Genomic DNA, 16,040 nt, shown 5'->3' on the forward strand with positions numbered 1-16,040 from the left:
AGATACGTGTATATAGGCAGTGGTTTGCAATCAAAATGATAGAAATAAGGTATATTATAAAAGGACACACTAGGAGACCAACATTTTAAAGATTTTAATTGAAGGGCTTGGGCATTTATAGCTTATTATGACCGCTCGCCCCGGACTTCAAGCGATGTGCAAGAAAACTGCAAAACTTTAAAAACTTGTGTGGTACCTTAGTGGAGAGACATTAACTTTTGCAAGCTCTTCTAGGTGCTGGCCCCTGTTTCCCACCAGATGTTGTGGTGGAAAGATGCACAGAGTTTGTCTTGGAAGACCACAATGACAACATTACACTATCAGTTGCACAATACAACTTTGATTCTCTGAACACTCTGGTTACCCATGATGTGTCAGTAAAGGGCACTGAGTACAGGAGCAAAATGTTTGTTGTGATAGCTCATAATGACGATGGCCTTATTATTTGGACTTATTGAAAATTAAACAGGCTCTTATTCATAAGAGTTCTTGTGTTTTCTTCATCGCTGAACAGTATCAAACTTTGCGTCTGCCAGAATTTGGTGTTTATTACATTACACAAGTGCAGAGAGAATACTGCTGTGTTACTCATGAGCTACTTGACTATTATCCATTGACCGAATACACTGTTTGGGGAATGTCACTCCTAATTCTTCATCATTCTATCCCAACCTTTTAGAAGAATGTCTTCACTGGAAGAGAGTATCAAGAGGATTATCCTTAACTCTCTGTGGAGACACAATTAGAGATAGTTTCCACACTTCAGACAGCTGGTGTCGAGTCTGTGGGTGACCAACAGGAGGACCTCAAAGGCCTGCTACCTGTTATACAGCAGAGAAAATTACTGGAGGCCTTCAGATTAGGTAATTAATAATTACCAAGCCATAGATTGTTATGCGCATTTTATTTTAATTCAGTATAATCATTGCTGCATAAGGTGCATGCAAATAATGACTGTACATTTCAATAGATAAGTACTGAGAATATTTATTTTCTTCTTTAAAGGGTACCTATTATGCTTATTTTTTTTTCCTCTCTCTCTCTCTCTCTCTCTCTCTCTCTCTCTCTAAATATACAGTACAGGCCAAAAGTTTGGACACACCTTCTCATTCAATGCATTTTCTTTATTTTCATGACTATTTACATTGTACATTCTCACTGAAGGAATCAAAACTATGAATGAACACATGTGGAGTTATGTACTTAACAAAAAAAGGTGAAATAACTGAAAACATGCTTTATATTCTAGTTTCTTCAAAATAGCCTCCCTTTGCTCTGATTACTGCTTTGCACACTCTTGGCATTCTCTTGAGGAGCTTCAAGAGGTAGTCACCTGAAATGGTTTTCACTTCACAGGTGTGCCTTATCAGGGTTAATTAGTGGAATCTCTTGCTTTATCAATGGGGTTGGGACCATCAGTTGTGTTGTACAGATATCAGGTTACTACACAGCTGACAGCCCTATTGGACAACTGTTAAAATTCATATTATGGCAAGAACCAATCAGCTAACTAAAGAAAAACGAGTGGCCATCATTACTTTAAGAAATGAAGGTCAGTCAGTCCGGAAAATTGCAAAAACTTTAAATGTGTCCCCAAGTGGAGTCGCAAAAACCATCAAGCGCTACAACAAAACTGGCACACATGAGGATCGACCCAGGAAAGGAAGACCAAGAGTCACCTCTGCTTCTGAGGACAAGTTCATCAGAGTCACCGGCCTCAGAAATGGCAAGTTAACAGCAGCTCAGATCAGAGACCAGATAAATGCCACACAGAGTTCTAGCAGCAGACCCATCTCTAGAACAACTGTTAAGAGGAGACTGAGCGAATCAGGCCTTCATGGTCAAATAGCTGCTAGGAAACCACTGCTAAGGAGAGGCAACAAGCAGAAGAGATTTGTTTGGGCCAAGAAACACAAGGAATGGACATTAGACCAGTGGAAATCTGTGCTTTGGTCTGATGAGTCCAAATTTGAGATCTTTGGTTCCAACCACCGTGTCTTTGTTAGACGCAGAAAAGGTGAACGGAGGGATTCCACATGCCTGGTTCCCACTGTGAAGCATGGAGGAGGAGGTGTGATGGTGTGGGTGTGCTTTGCTGGTGACACTGTTGGGGATTTATTCAAAATTGAAGGCACACTGAACCAGTATGGCTACCACAGCATCCTGCAGCGACATGCCATCCCATCCGGTTTGTGTTTAGTTGGACCATCATTTATTTTTCAATGACAATGACCCCAAACACACCTCCAGGCTGTGTAAGGGCCATTTGACCAAGAAGGAGAGTGATGGAGTGCTGCGGCAGATGACCTGGCCTCCACAGTCACCGGACCTGAACCCAATCCAGATGGTTTGGGGTGAGCTGGACCGCAGAGTGAAGGCAAAGGGGTCAACAAGTGCTAAACACCTCTGGGAACTCCTTCAAGACTGTTGGAAAACCATTTCAGGTGACTACCTCTTGAAGCTCATGGAGAGAATGCCAAGAGTGTGCAAAGCAGTAATCAGAGCAAAGGGTGGCTATTTTGAAGAAACTAGAATATAAAACATGTTTTCAGTTATTTCACCTTTTTTTGTTAAGTACATAACTCCACATGTGTTCATTCATAGTTTTGATGCCTTCAGTGAGAATCTACAATGTAAACAGTCATGAAAATAAAGAAAACGCATCGAATGAGAAGGTGTGTCCAAACTTTTGGCCTGTACTGTATACATATATATATATATATATATCTATATATAGATATAGATATATTGATATATATATATCTGTATATATCTATATATCTATCTATATATCTATCTATATATATAGATATATATATTGATATATATATATATATGCACATGATGTGTATATATATATATAATGTTATAATGTTACAATGTCAGGTGTTCATATTAAATGTGGCCAGGGTTTCAAATAATGAGGTAAACGTAACTATGAGCAAAAAGCACTGGCCCTAGACTGTTCTGAACACTAGGTTTCCAGTGGGTTTTTTTTCTACTTTCAGCCCAAGCTGATGTCAGCTAGTGACATATTCCATATTTCATATGGTCACAAGCACTGGATTACTATAGTTTGTTTGTGTAGCTCTGGAACGAAGCATCCAGAAGCTGACCAGTCAGAACAGAGCAGGGTCACCGGGAGCTAAAACGGCTCGTTTCAGACAGAGAAAAAAAAACTGTGATTCATGCAAAGCTACTGTAGTGGAGTCTAAGAATAGAAATATAAGTAAATATAAAATTAGCAAAATAGTCCCCCTTTAACATTCATTCATGTTGAAGTCTTTGTTGTTTCAGAAACCAAGACCATCACTTTGGATCTCCAAGTTCTTCACGATGATTCATCAGGTTCAACTGCTTCTACTCATCCTAACTCCTCATTCTCATTCTCATCCACCTCATCCTCACTCACCCCCATCAGGGGAGACTGCTGACACGTTGGAAGAGAAACGGTACCAAATGGAAAACATTTACAAACAGGAAGGCTTGAATGGAGGACAGAGGGCGGAAGTGGTACATCTCACGGAGACTACATACAGCCTTCAGCGTACCCACATAAATCAGATGCCAGCATCCTCCATTGAGGATCTAAGGATGAAATGGCCTTACCTTTTTACTCAGAGGGGCATCTATGCTCATTTTCAGCTGCTGACGGATATCAAAGTCCTGCAAGTTTTGGAACTTTCCATGGAGGAATGTGGAGGAGCAATTGTGGAGTACTTCAGGACCAAATCAAACCACCGTGATGTCCAAGCTATTGTTTCCCAGGGTTTGGATGGGAATTTGACTCTCCAGGTAGTTCGGCGTATTCATCATTCATTCATTCATTCATTCATCTTCTAAACTGTATTTTGTTGTACCTTCTCTGAACTTTTCAGGCGTCTGCCACTGCCACTGATGTTGAGAAAAGCTTCACTTTACCAGCCAGTCCTCGGCTCATTTTGCTCGGTATGTATTTTGGTGTACTTTTTAAAGAACTTTATTTTCTAATGAGAATGAGGTAACTACTGTATATAAAGTGCTTGTGCAGATTCCATGTCCATCAGTGTAATGGCATGTCATACAGAAAAACAGTACAATAATTGTACAGTAATTGTATTTTTAATTAAGATAGAATTTGCTCAACTGAAACTGAAATTACTGCAATAGAGTTGAAAAGTGCGGGAAGTCTCCAATCCCAGAAGTATTTTCTGTCCATCTGACAATCCTGGCAATGGCCATTTTCCTGTTTTTTAGAAATACAGCAGTCATCAATCAAAATGATGTCAGATGGCACTGGTCAAGGTAAATACTTTTGGAACTGGAGATTCTACCTAATTCTGTCTATATTTCATAGGAAATGAGCCCAGGACAAACAGCCAGTGGATGATCAGCATCAAGGGGCACGTGGTCTGTGAGGGCATTCAGCCAACCTTTGTATCCGGATTGACTGCACTGTTTTCGGTGTTCTACATTTTCAACCCCCAGTATCCGGACGCGGCCTCCCAAACCCTGGAATTCATTCAGCTAATACTGTGTAAATGACACAGGTAATATATTAAGCTCAGCGCTGTTGTACACTCCTGATCAAAATCTTAAGACCAGTTGAGAAATTGCAAGAATTTACATTTTGCACTGTTGGATCTTAAGAAGGTTCTAAGTAGAGCTTCAATTTATTGCAAACAACCATTAAACTGAAATAGGCTGTTCATCAGCTGATCGGAAATTTAAGACCACTGCCTTTAAAAGCCCAAATGTGGATTCAGTGTCATTTTCTGGAACTGGTGTCCATTTCTGTAAACTTGCCATCCAACCCCAAATGTTCTCAATTGGATTTAGATCAGGGGAACACGCAGGATGGTTCAAAAGAGTGATGTTATCTCTCTGGAAGAAGTCTTTTGTCAGGCGGGCATTGTGAACTGCAGCGTTGGCCTGTTGAAAAACCTAGTTATTACCACACAGACGATGGCCTTCAGTCATGAGGGATGCCCCCTGCAACATCTCCACATAGCCAGCTGCCGTTTGACGCCTCTGCACAACCTGAAGCTCCATTGTTCCACTGAAGGAAAAAGCCCCCCAGATCATGATGGTGCCCCCTCCACTGTGCCGTATAGAAAACATCTCAGGTGAGATCTCCTTGTCATGCCAGTAACGTTGGAAGCTATCAGGACTGTCAAGGTTAAATTTTTTCTCATCAGAGAATACAACTTTCTTCCACCTTTCAGTGTCCCATGTTTGGTGCTCTCGTGCAAACTCCAAACGGGCAATTTTGTGCCGTTGAAGGAGACGAGACCTTTGAAGACGTTTTTTGTTCTTAAAGCCCTTCTCTCGCAGATGCCGTCTGATGGTTATGGGACTGCAGTTGGCACCAGTGACAAGCTTAATTTGGGCCGAGGATCGTCCCGTGTCTTGATGGACAGCCAGTTGGATCCTCCGGCTCAGGGCCGGTGAAATTTTTTTGGGTTTACCACTTGACTTTTTTGTTCCATAACCCTCAGGATCTTTTAGGAAGTTAAAAATGACTGTCTTACTGCGTCCAACCTCAGCAGCAATGGCACGCTGTGAGGGCCTTGTTGTTGGGCCTTGCTTATGCAGCTCAACAATCCAACCGCGTTCAAAGAGAGAAAGCTTTTTTGCCTTTGCCGGCAAGGTGGTTCCGAAAAGGGCTGAAAGTGTCAACCCCCACGTTGCCACACTATTGAACTTATTGGACTTTGAGTGGGACTTTGTCTAGGTAGGTCACAGATGTCTTGTCACTCTTTATTATTTGCTTACTTCAGCTCCAGTAAGACGGCATACTGAACACACTTCTTTGCTTATAAACTATAAACTTGATAAATTTGCCAAAGCAACACCCTAGAATACTGCAGTCTCGGCAGGATGACTGCGCTTGGTTGAGAAGAGCAGCAGGAACGGGTGCAAATAATTTCATCTGGTTTTATCATTGATCAGAGGAACCGTCTGATTTCAAATCAGTGCATTGTTTTGCCTGCGCTTTAAACTTCTTAAAATACATGAAGTAGGCTACTGCATCAGCTTGTTTAACTACTGCTTCAACTACATCACGGGCTGCTTACAATACTTAAAACTATCTACTTTTTCAAATGGAAGCTAGCACACAGTTTGTATTCTGAAAATGTAGACGTTTCTAGTTTCTCCTTGACTCCATTCCTCCCACTAGCCCTTCTTAACATTACAACATACTACTCTACTGACTTAGCCCACTTATGAGGTAACCTCCCTCTCTAAACTATAACAACCAACTAACCACCCTCTCTCCTTTCTGTCTCTTGCTGTTCTCTCTTCTTTGCACCTTTTGTCTTGTCTTTAACCATTTTCTCTCTCCCTTGAACAGTTTATTGCTCTGCCCCTTTTTCTCTCCCCATTCTTATGTTTCTTTCTCTCCCTCCATTAGTCTTTCATATTTTTATATTTTACCAGAGACATTGTGTTGCTTATTTTTTTGTTTTTGTTTTACAGGTGTGGCCAAATGGAGGGTACAGAAGGAAATTGCCCGACAACGCCACCTGGGGAATTGCACCCCAGGAAGTACAGTACACTCAGCAGGACCCTTACTAACTGAAGGTCACACAGATTTGTTACACCAAATAGATAAGACGGGAGATAGACTTCCCAAAATACTAACGTTTATTAGTTAAAATTTACTCATTTAAAAGAACTGTCATGTTTCACGGTCTTTTTAGCATTTTATTTTCTCCCTCATGTTTCATGTCTTGTACATCCTGTTTTATTTTGTGATCACTCACCCCTGTCTCTGTTCCAGGTTCCTGTCTGCCCCGCCCCCCCATCTGTGTTCACCTGTTCCCTGATTGTGTCTCCTGCACCTGTGTCTAATCACTCCCCATTAGTCCTGCTTATATTCCCCCTTTGTGTCTTGTCTCGTCGCCAGTTCGTTGTACAGGGTTTATACAGGAATCCTCAAGTTGAATTTACTACCTTTTACTATCTTTTTTACTACCTTTCAAATATCTTTTACTACCAACACGGCATTGAGCAGCTCTTTTTTGGGGTGGGGGGGTGGGGGTTGAGGCATACTGCAGCTATTTATAAAAAGTTGTCATATGTAGCCCTACTGACACCCCCCTGCAAAAATGGTAAGGGGCCCATGTAGTCTATGTTAACATCTGATTGGCTACCACAGTTGGACCTTGTTAAATGTAAGGGATCTGAACCCCCCATGTTGTAACCCACGAGAAAAACAGATAGTGCAGGCTTAACCCTTACAGAGCAGTAGTGGACTACATTTTAATAACTGCCACCAACTGTCATTTGTTATCTTTTTGCCACATTTGTAATTAAAATAAATAGGAAAAAATATTTAGGTTTTTCACAGCAGTTGCGGGCTGAAGATGCACTTTGTGAATGTTTTGTAGAGGGTGGAAGTTTAGTCGGAGATAATTTCACTGACTGACTAACTAATCAACCGTGCCAACTTTTTGCCTCACTAAAACAGCTGTCCAGCACCTGTGAGCTTCAAATACACCATTATTTACCATTCAGCATAAATGATGATATGAATATCTTTCTCATGGCATTCATTCTTTAACATGAGTGGAGAACAATGTGCCAATCATTGCCTGTTTTCTACATTGAGGAATTAAATTCACTTTGATTTACAGCTCCTTGGGTCTTCTTTGCAAGAAGGTCTCATTTGTGGAGAGTGCTCAGATTAAAGCCAATAGCCAATAATGAGATGCAGCCAGCAGTGCTTTAGACTCTGTGTGTATGTGTGTGTGAGCAGAGGAGAGAAGGGGGAGAGAGAGAGAGAGAGAGAGAGAGAGAGAGAGATGCACAGTTATAAGACTCTCAGTTGTGAGGCCTTCTCTTCAATCCTTTCCTCCAAATGGCGGAGCTCTTCTTTTTTTTCTTTGTGCCTTCTTCGAAGTGTGTTGGACTTGGTGATAAGTTCAGCCATTTTGGACCCAGCCTTTCCCTCAGCCTGCTTGGCCAACCGGTTTGCATCATTTTCAAGTGACTCACAGACGCTGCTTAGTACCCCACACTGGGTTCTGAGGTCCAACAGCTCCTTCTCTGCTGTCTTCCTCTTCAAAGTATGTGCAGCACTCTCCTTCTTTTTTCTTTCACTTTCCAGGTGCAGTCTGTACTGAGATCTTGCAGATGAGGCAGAGGCAAGGAGCTCCTTTGTGAGAGGCACTTTTAAAACACCCCCACAACTGCTGATCTGGTCACAGACTAATCGCAGTGATTCCAGAGATTCATCCTGGAGGTTACATGTTTCCACCTCTTTGTTAATTGAAAATCCTCTTTCAACGGTGGCTTGTCCATGGGACAGAAGAAGGAGACTCTTGCAAAATCGTATCAACTCAGGGTAAGGTGTGCTGAGAGATGTGTAAAGAAACACATCAAGGTGATCCTTCATTGGTTTAAAGGACAGGAAACGCTAATCTCTTGCTTCCACAGAGGCCAAGAATGCAAACTGCTGAATGATAACATCACCTGTAATATTGATATTGATAAACAAATTAAAATACAATCATTCAGGGGCCTATTTCACGAAACCTAGATTAGGCTTTAAACCTGGATTTAGCAGCTATCCTGTCTTAATTTAGCCAGGATTAGGGATTAATGGGTTTCATGAAAGGTGCATTATCCTGCAAGATTAACCTGGCCAGTAAACCTGGCTATAATGAGCCTGAACTCGGTTTCATGAAAGTAATCCCACCTTAATTACCATGGAAACTTACCCTAAGCCTTAGCCTGCTCCGGACCAGGCGAGAAGTCAAGCTTAAATTAATCCAGTGCCCTGTTGTTCAACTTTGTGAAATTACTATTAGTCAATGACTCCAATCGTAAACCAATGACTTTGTTAATTCAACACCTGTTAGTATATGGACTAATTTCAAATTATGCTACATTAAAAAAAAAATGAAAATAAAAGCATTAAGATATAATCAGTTTAATTATACTACTCTAATAGTGTGTGACCATGAATCATAGTTGTTTCACAATGGCTCATGTGATATAATCATTGTCACTCTCAGTCTCTCATAATTATGGAAGAACACATTTAATCGGTATTGCCCTGCAATCGTGACATTGCACGGCACTGCAGATAGATAGAGTGATAGATAGAGTGCATATAATAGGCCTATAGCATTGGAGATTAGTAGGTTGACAACTGCTTAGCCTATACATTTATGGACTAAATAATAATAATATAAATAGGCTAATATATATATTTTTGGACGACTTATGCATTAAGTTTGTTGCCAACACTTTGCCACGCGTTCTCCTTGCTGAGTGGTTACTTTGAGGAAGATAGTTGATGTGGCAGGGCCAAACCTAACAGATGCACAGGCTACAGCTGATCTGCTGGGGATAAGATCAGTTCGCTATGTAGAACACATTCTTAGGCGATGGTGTAACAAATTGTCCAGAGAAGACAGTAAACTCCTGAGAATGTATAGGGAAGGAGATGAGACCCCTGATGAGGATGACCCTTTTCCTGAATTAGAACTTAGTCCTAACTTGGAAGGCTGCTCTGTATGGCTGCTTGATATAAAAGAGGTTGAAAAGGTTGATTTGTACAGTGCAAAGGGTAAAGTATGGTATAGATGCTGTGTTAAAGCACTTAAATAAAAGTAAATTAAAGGACAGAGAGGACTCCGTTTGGAGAAAGAGGTTGAATGTAACTGATGCAGAGAATCCACAGTGGAGAGTTTTTTATAAACTCCCCTCAAAAAAATTGACTGGTGACCTGCAGTGGAGAATTCTCCATGGCGCAATAGCCGTTAATGATCTTGTGTCTCAAATGAATCCTAATGTTTCAAATGAATGTCCTTTTTGCAGAGAGGTAGAGAACATTTTTCATTGTTTTTTAGAGTGTGAAAGATTTGATGGTTTGTTTTCCACAATGGAGAGTCTGTTTTTATTTTTTGGAGAAAAATGGTCAAAAAGTGCTTTTATATTTGGGGCTGGTTATAGAAAAAACAATGCTGCTAAATGGCAACTGTTAAATTTTCTTTTGGGTGAGGCAAAACTCTCAATTTACTTTACAAGAAAAAATAAGATGGAAAGGGGAGTGGTTCAAGACCTGGTTCATATGTTTGTCTCTCTGGTGAGAGCGAGGGTCTGGGTGGAGTTCAGATTCCACAAAGAAATGAAGAGTTTGCATTATTTTGTCCAACGGTGGTGTTTTAATGATGTCATCTGTTCAGTAGAGGAGGAGGAGTTGAGGTTTGGACTGGTTTTTAGGTGAAAGTGCTTTGAGCATATGTATTTATAGATTTATTCACTTATTTATTTATTTATTTTATGTTTTTATCTGTGGTGTTACATAATATTTTACTGTAAGTCTGTTGCTGCGAAAAATTGACTTTTGATTGGATTGTGTGTTAAAAATAACTGAAAAAAGAAAAAAGATAAAGATAAATAAAATGGTTTGTGAAAAAAAGTCTCAAAAAGTGTCAAAAAGTCTCTCTCTCTCTCTCTCTCTCTCACACACACACACACACACACACACACACACACACATAATTTTCTTGATCCTAGTGGGCCGATCTGCCTTTTTCTGCTTTGTTTCCACATATTTATACTTGTTTCCAGAACAAAATCCTGAAACAAGTGAAACTCTTAGAGATTTTCTTTTACAGTGTATGTTTGGTTCCACTTCAATATGCTAGTAAGAATTGCAGCGGCATCTTCAGGCTGTTTGGGTTATTGCAAACAGGGACATCATTTTTCCATGTGCAGACTCACTATCTAAACACCTGAACAGGGCAAAATAATAATGTGAGATAACATGAACATTTACCTGGACTGTCATCTACAGCAGAGGCAGGCCTCTCCTTCCCTGCCCTTGATGCCTCTGCTAACTCCACTGACCTGCAGAGGTAAACCACCACAGGACAACATTTTCTACAGAATTTATTACAGAAGAAAACACCCTAGCAGACTAAATAAAGAGAACAAAGGCAGCAGCATTTTAAACAGTATATTAATGTGTTTCACATTTGAATCTTCCTTTAAGTAACACTTTACCCTGAATGTGTGATTACTGTATCGGCTGTTGTTGCTTTTTCATTAATAATGACAGCAGATCAATGGGTGTGTGTCTATGGCATGTGATCTCTGATAATGTCAAGAGAGTCTTGTCTTCTGCAGATGTACTTTCAGGATGTTGAACTAACGTAAACTACAATCTACAGGATGAAGTTTTCTCACCGTTGCACTCTTTTGGCCATGGCGATGTCTTTTTCAGCCTTCACCCTGACCCTTTTTATTTTCCTTAGCCACGTGTGTCTGAAAGGTTTGAACATTTTTGAGTTGTTGGACCGAGAAGAACACAGCAGACTGGTTTCAGACAACATCTGGTCCATATTTGTCTTGCTACTGGACATCGGGATTAGTGCCACCATCCAGAGATGGAGAATGATCTAGTTTTACATCTGCTCCTGTCTCCACTGACACTCAACATCCCATATAGTGTGCTCCTCCCCCAGTGACTCTCTCCCTCTCTCACCCAAGTGTGTGTGTGTGTGTGTGTGTGTGTGTGTGTGTGTGTGTGTGTGTGTGTGTGTGCACATGTGTGTGTGTGTTTGAATGCATGATTGTCTGAGTGAGACAGGTGTGCTGGAGTCAGAGCATAGCCCCACCCAATACTGCAGTCAAGCACACCTACACTATAACCAGTCACCCATCTCCACATCACCAGATCGTAGTCTCTGCCCAGTCACTGAACTTCAAGTCTCAAGACACTTGTTGCATTTACATTTCGTCTGTCCTGTCCATCAGCCTCGACTGCAAACTTCCCTCGGTGTTCTATCTGATCAGATAATTAATTACAGTCTCCTGGTGTTCAAAGATGTAGGTCCATCCCCTTTAGGATCGCTAGACTAAAAACCAACAGAACTGGATCCTGAGGACCAGAGACTTAAAAAGGAGTCATTCTTACCACAATGTGAGATTTACAAATGCTGCAGTTTCTGCTTCTGGCCAGTTGAAGCACCGATAGACAGAATCAGAATCTCAGCTCGCTTGGAACCCCGGCCGAGTAGGTACTAAAATAGTAACAGGTATCAGGTACTACCACCTAATGGAAAACCTTACAAACACAGTAGAGTCGAGCCGAGTTGAGCCGAGTAGGTGCTGGAGGAAAAGCGGCATAGGTGGTAGTACCTGGTCCCAGTTACTATTTTAGTACCTACTCGGCCGGGGTTCCAAGCGAGCTGAGTCGAGCCGAAAATGTGATGTAAACAGAGTGCAGGCCACCGATTGTACAGGGAGCGACCATGCATGAGAGCGACTCCTTCACGAAAACCAAACCCGCCATTTAAAAACAAACAACAGCAACAAAAAAAAAAAAAAAAAAACGGCAACAGCGACCGTGTGCATTTATCATCACTGAATCACTGAATTTGGCAAAGTTGGAGAATGGCAAGCAAACCGGTACCATGGTCAAATGAAGAGGTGGAGATGTTTCTGTGCTTGGTGGCGGGCTGCCTTGCTGTGACTACTCCACCCACGATGAGGTGGTACTCTATTGTAATGGAAAACACCTGAAACCGAGTCGAGCCGAGTAGAATCATGTGAGAGCTTTTATCTCGTTTAGTCTTATATTGACAGATGGGAGACAATTCTTATTAGATATAGATGACTAAATTGAGCCTGCGATAGTCACAAAAACACATACATAATATCAATATCCCAGAATAGAGAACATTAAGCATGTTTAAATGGTGTGTAAACAGTTAAAAAATGCTTTCTGACACACTGTATCACAACGGCAAACACATACCGCCACCAGGGTGCACTCAGAGCTCCTTTTGTGCACCATGGGCATGGAACAAGCTGCAAAATATCATCACCTCAGAAGCGGAGGCGGACTCAGGCTGTTTGAAGGGCAGGGGCGAAAAAGTAAAAAGGACACCTGCTGCAGGACAGGCAGTCCCACCAGCACGCAAAAAGCTGCGATGCATCATGTCTGATGAAGACTGTGGGAGCCCCTCTGACAGCCGGACACTGGAAAGGGGCTGAGGCTGAAACTGAACACCTGTACAGGTGGAGTGGATGGAGATTTTAACAAGTGACCTAAGGCTGCTTTGAAAAAGAAAACAACAGGGACAGCGCAGATTACAGCAGCGATTACATCAAAATGCCCACAAGATATTAGCCCAGCTTACTGGCCCTTTGAAAAAACACAGCCCTAGCCTGTTGTCCCAGCCTCACTTTGGGAAAGCCGGCCCTACGTGACACCTGGAATGGAGACTACAAAGCGCTGCGGCTCTTTATTTCCACTGGCATTTTTTTCTCTCCACTGCAAGGACACTTGATGGTGTTTTGTCACTTGGGAGGGCATCTCAAAGAAAGACACCTGGGGAGCCTCCCATTTCTCCCATTGTCAGGGCTCCTGTGCTGTAGCAGCACATCACTTTTTCTCTACTGTTTTTGTTTTATTCTAATATTTTATTGAATGTGTTTTCAGATGTTCTTCTTTTTATTGTAAAGCACGTTGAGCTGCAATTCTTGTATGAAAGGTGCTATACAAATACAGTTTTATGATTTATTATTATTACTGGAGGCTTTTCCATGAAGAAACTTCCACATGCTCACACATGTAGGGACAGCTTCATGGCACTGCAGCACAGTTTATCCACTGGAGGGCGCTTCTCCATCAGAGGAGCACCTAATTTATCATCACTTATTATTAATATTTATTTATTGCATGAAGGGGCACCCTAGGGGGCATTCGATCTTTTTTTCCTATGTGAAGGGCAGACAATGGGCCACTTCTTCCTGTGGTTGTTGGCTCTGTACAGGATACTTTAGAGATGCTGTGTCAAACATAGGGGCATCAGGGGACGGTGCTGTTATTTCCAATTACTGACAAAGAAATGAGACAAATGAACTGGAAGGAAAACTGGTTCACTGCAGCCACAAAGAATAGAAGACTTTTTTTTTTTTTATACATTAATTCATTTTTTTCCCCTTTTTTTTCTTATTTATCTTTGGGCAACAGGTACAGTAGCCCTAAATGGATCTTGAATTGGAGCATTTTAAATTAAAAGCTGAAACTGAAAAACCAAAATTGGAAAGGACAAGACACACACACGTACACACACACACACACACACACACACACACAGAGAGACACACACACACACACACACACACACACACACACAGAGAGACACACACACACACACACACACCCCAGGTACCGTCGTCCCCGTATCAAGGAGCAGGCGCAGGCGGTATGGTTATAATGGCAAAGACCCGAGGTCTTCATTTGGGTGACCCTGACCAGAAGCCACGGAGCAGCTCTTGGCACATCATGGTGGCGCAGTCTGGACAGCAGCACGGTCCTTGCGACCAGATGTTCAGCAGGCCAATGGACCGTCTCCGTGACAACCGTGATGCAGGATTTGGCTCATCCTAGGAGCGCGCCTGCATCCGTCAGCAACACCACTCTGTAGCCTCTAGTCTCTGCGCAGGCTGCACCGACCACCGGAGACCGGCCTGAGGGGCACACCTGCTGTGCAGCTAGAAGAGCCAGCTGGAGAGCCCGCCTGGGAAGGACGAGACTCGCTTGGTCTTTGCTCAGTCTGAGAGAAGATCCAGCAGATGTGTGGACACCCCCCCGCTGAACTTGGAGAGCGGACACACACTATAGCCCGATACAGGCGAGCCTAATCAGGTCTGAGACAAGCCTAAGACCAACTCCAGCAGGTGTGACACTCACCTGCTGCCGAGCTGGCATTTTATGCTCTCTGCTGCTCCGGCCAGTGACGTCACCAGTCAACCAGATGATGACGACACACGCGCAGCATAGACAACACCTGAGACAGTGCTCAGTACTTTACACCTGCACAGATACTTGCTTGTGACGAACGGCATGACGTCACAATGGCTACAGCTCTACATTCTGCATTGTTGATTGTTTTTTGTTTGTGTCCACGGACACTGGGTATGCAGGTAACACATCCGCTCAGTTATGCTTCAAAATTTCAAAACAGGCTATGGGGCTAGAGTTTGAAATTTGTTCTCAGCCTCAGTTGATGCTGAAATGATGATGAAATAGTCTGTGTGCGATTAAGATTAACATTGTTATGAGGTGATCCAGAATAAAATTGGAGACAACCAACTGTAACTGTAGAGTGTATGGACCTTTTGTTTTGTCACTTGTGCTCCTTGCTTGAGTTCATGATGTTTCCAATGATGTGCAGTGTGTTTCCTGTAACTGTGTGTGTTGCTGTAACTGAGCACAGTGATTTCCCCTGGGCAGACTACAGTGAACTGATCATAGGTATGTGTAGCTGTGCAGTCTCCTGTTCCATTCAGAAAGACTCAGATTCCCCTGATGAGGGATGTTTTCCTCTGGTGCCACTGCAGTTTCTCCACTGTCACTCACAAGTCCACCATCTACACAACATCAAGCTCTCTGCCAGCACCCCTGCTGAGATGAGACACGTGATGGAATCGTAGGATTCATGTTGGAACAAATGGGATTTGGGGTGGTGTCTGTTAAGAGTAAAGAGACCTTTCTCTTTCCTGGGAGAAAGTGACAGGCTAGAGTGAGAAAGCGTGTGACTCTGCAGCTCTTTCAGGAGACCTTTTCATCTTGATAGGCTGAGGAAGCATTTGACTAAAGGAAAGTCAAAGTTCTTGAGTGAGTGCACTTATTAGATTTGATTCTCCTAGACACTGATGATAAGTTGTCGTCCCTCTGCAGCTCCTCCTTGGGAGAGTCAGAGTTGTTTTTCCCCCTCAGAAGAGGGGCCTGTATGTCACCTTCTCTCCCTGTAAGTGACCTTCCCTCTAGCGCCACCAGCAGGCCCAACAGGGCATGTGCTTTCAAATGTATGTGCCTGTTGAAATATTAAAACAGAAAATATTAGTGGATCTTAGTGAGACAAAAGTAGCTTTCATTTTACATTGTTGTACTACTGTCTTGCACCTTTTCCTTTTTATTTGAAAGAATGTTATTTATTAATGTCACTTACTAACTTTGGCACAACATGATTGTGTTTTGTTGTCCTTAATTGACAGTGAAGCTGAATTGAGCTGAATTCAACTTGAGC

This window comes from Myripristis murdjan, chromosome 3 (genome assembly GCF_902150065.1).
Source record: "Myripristis murdjan chromosome 3, fMyrMur1.1, whole genome shotgun sequence".
Classification (NCBI taxonomy): domain Eukaryota; kingdom Metazoa; phylum Chordata; class Actinopteri; order Holocentriformes; family Holocentridae; genus Myripristis; species Myripristis murdjan.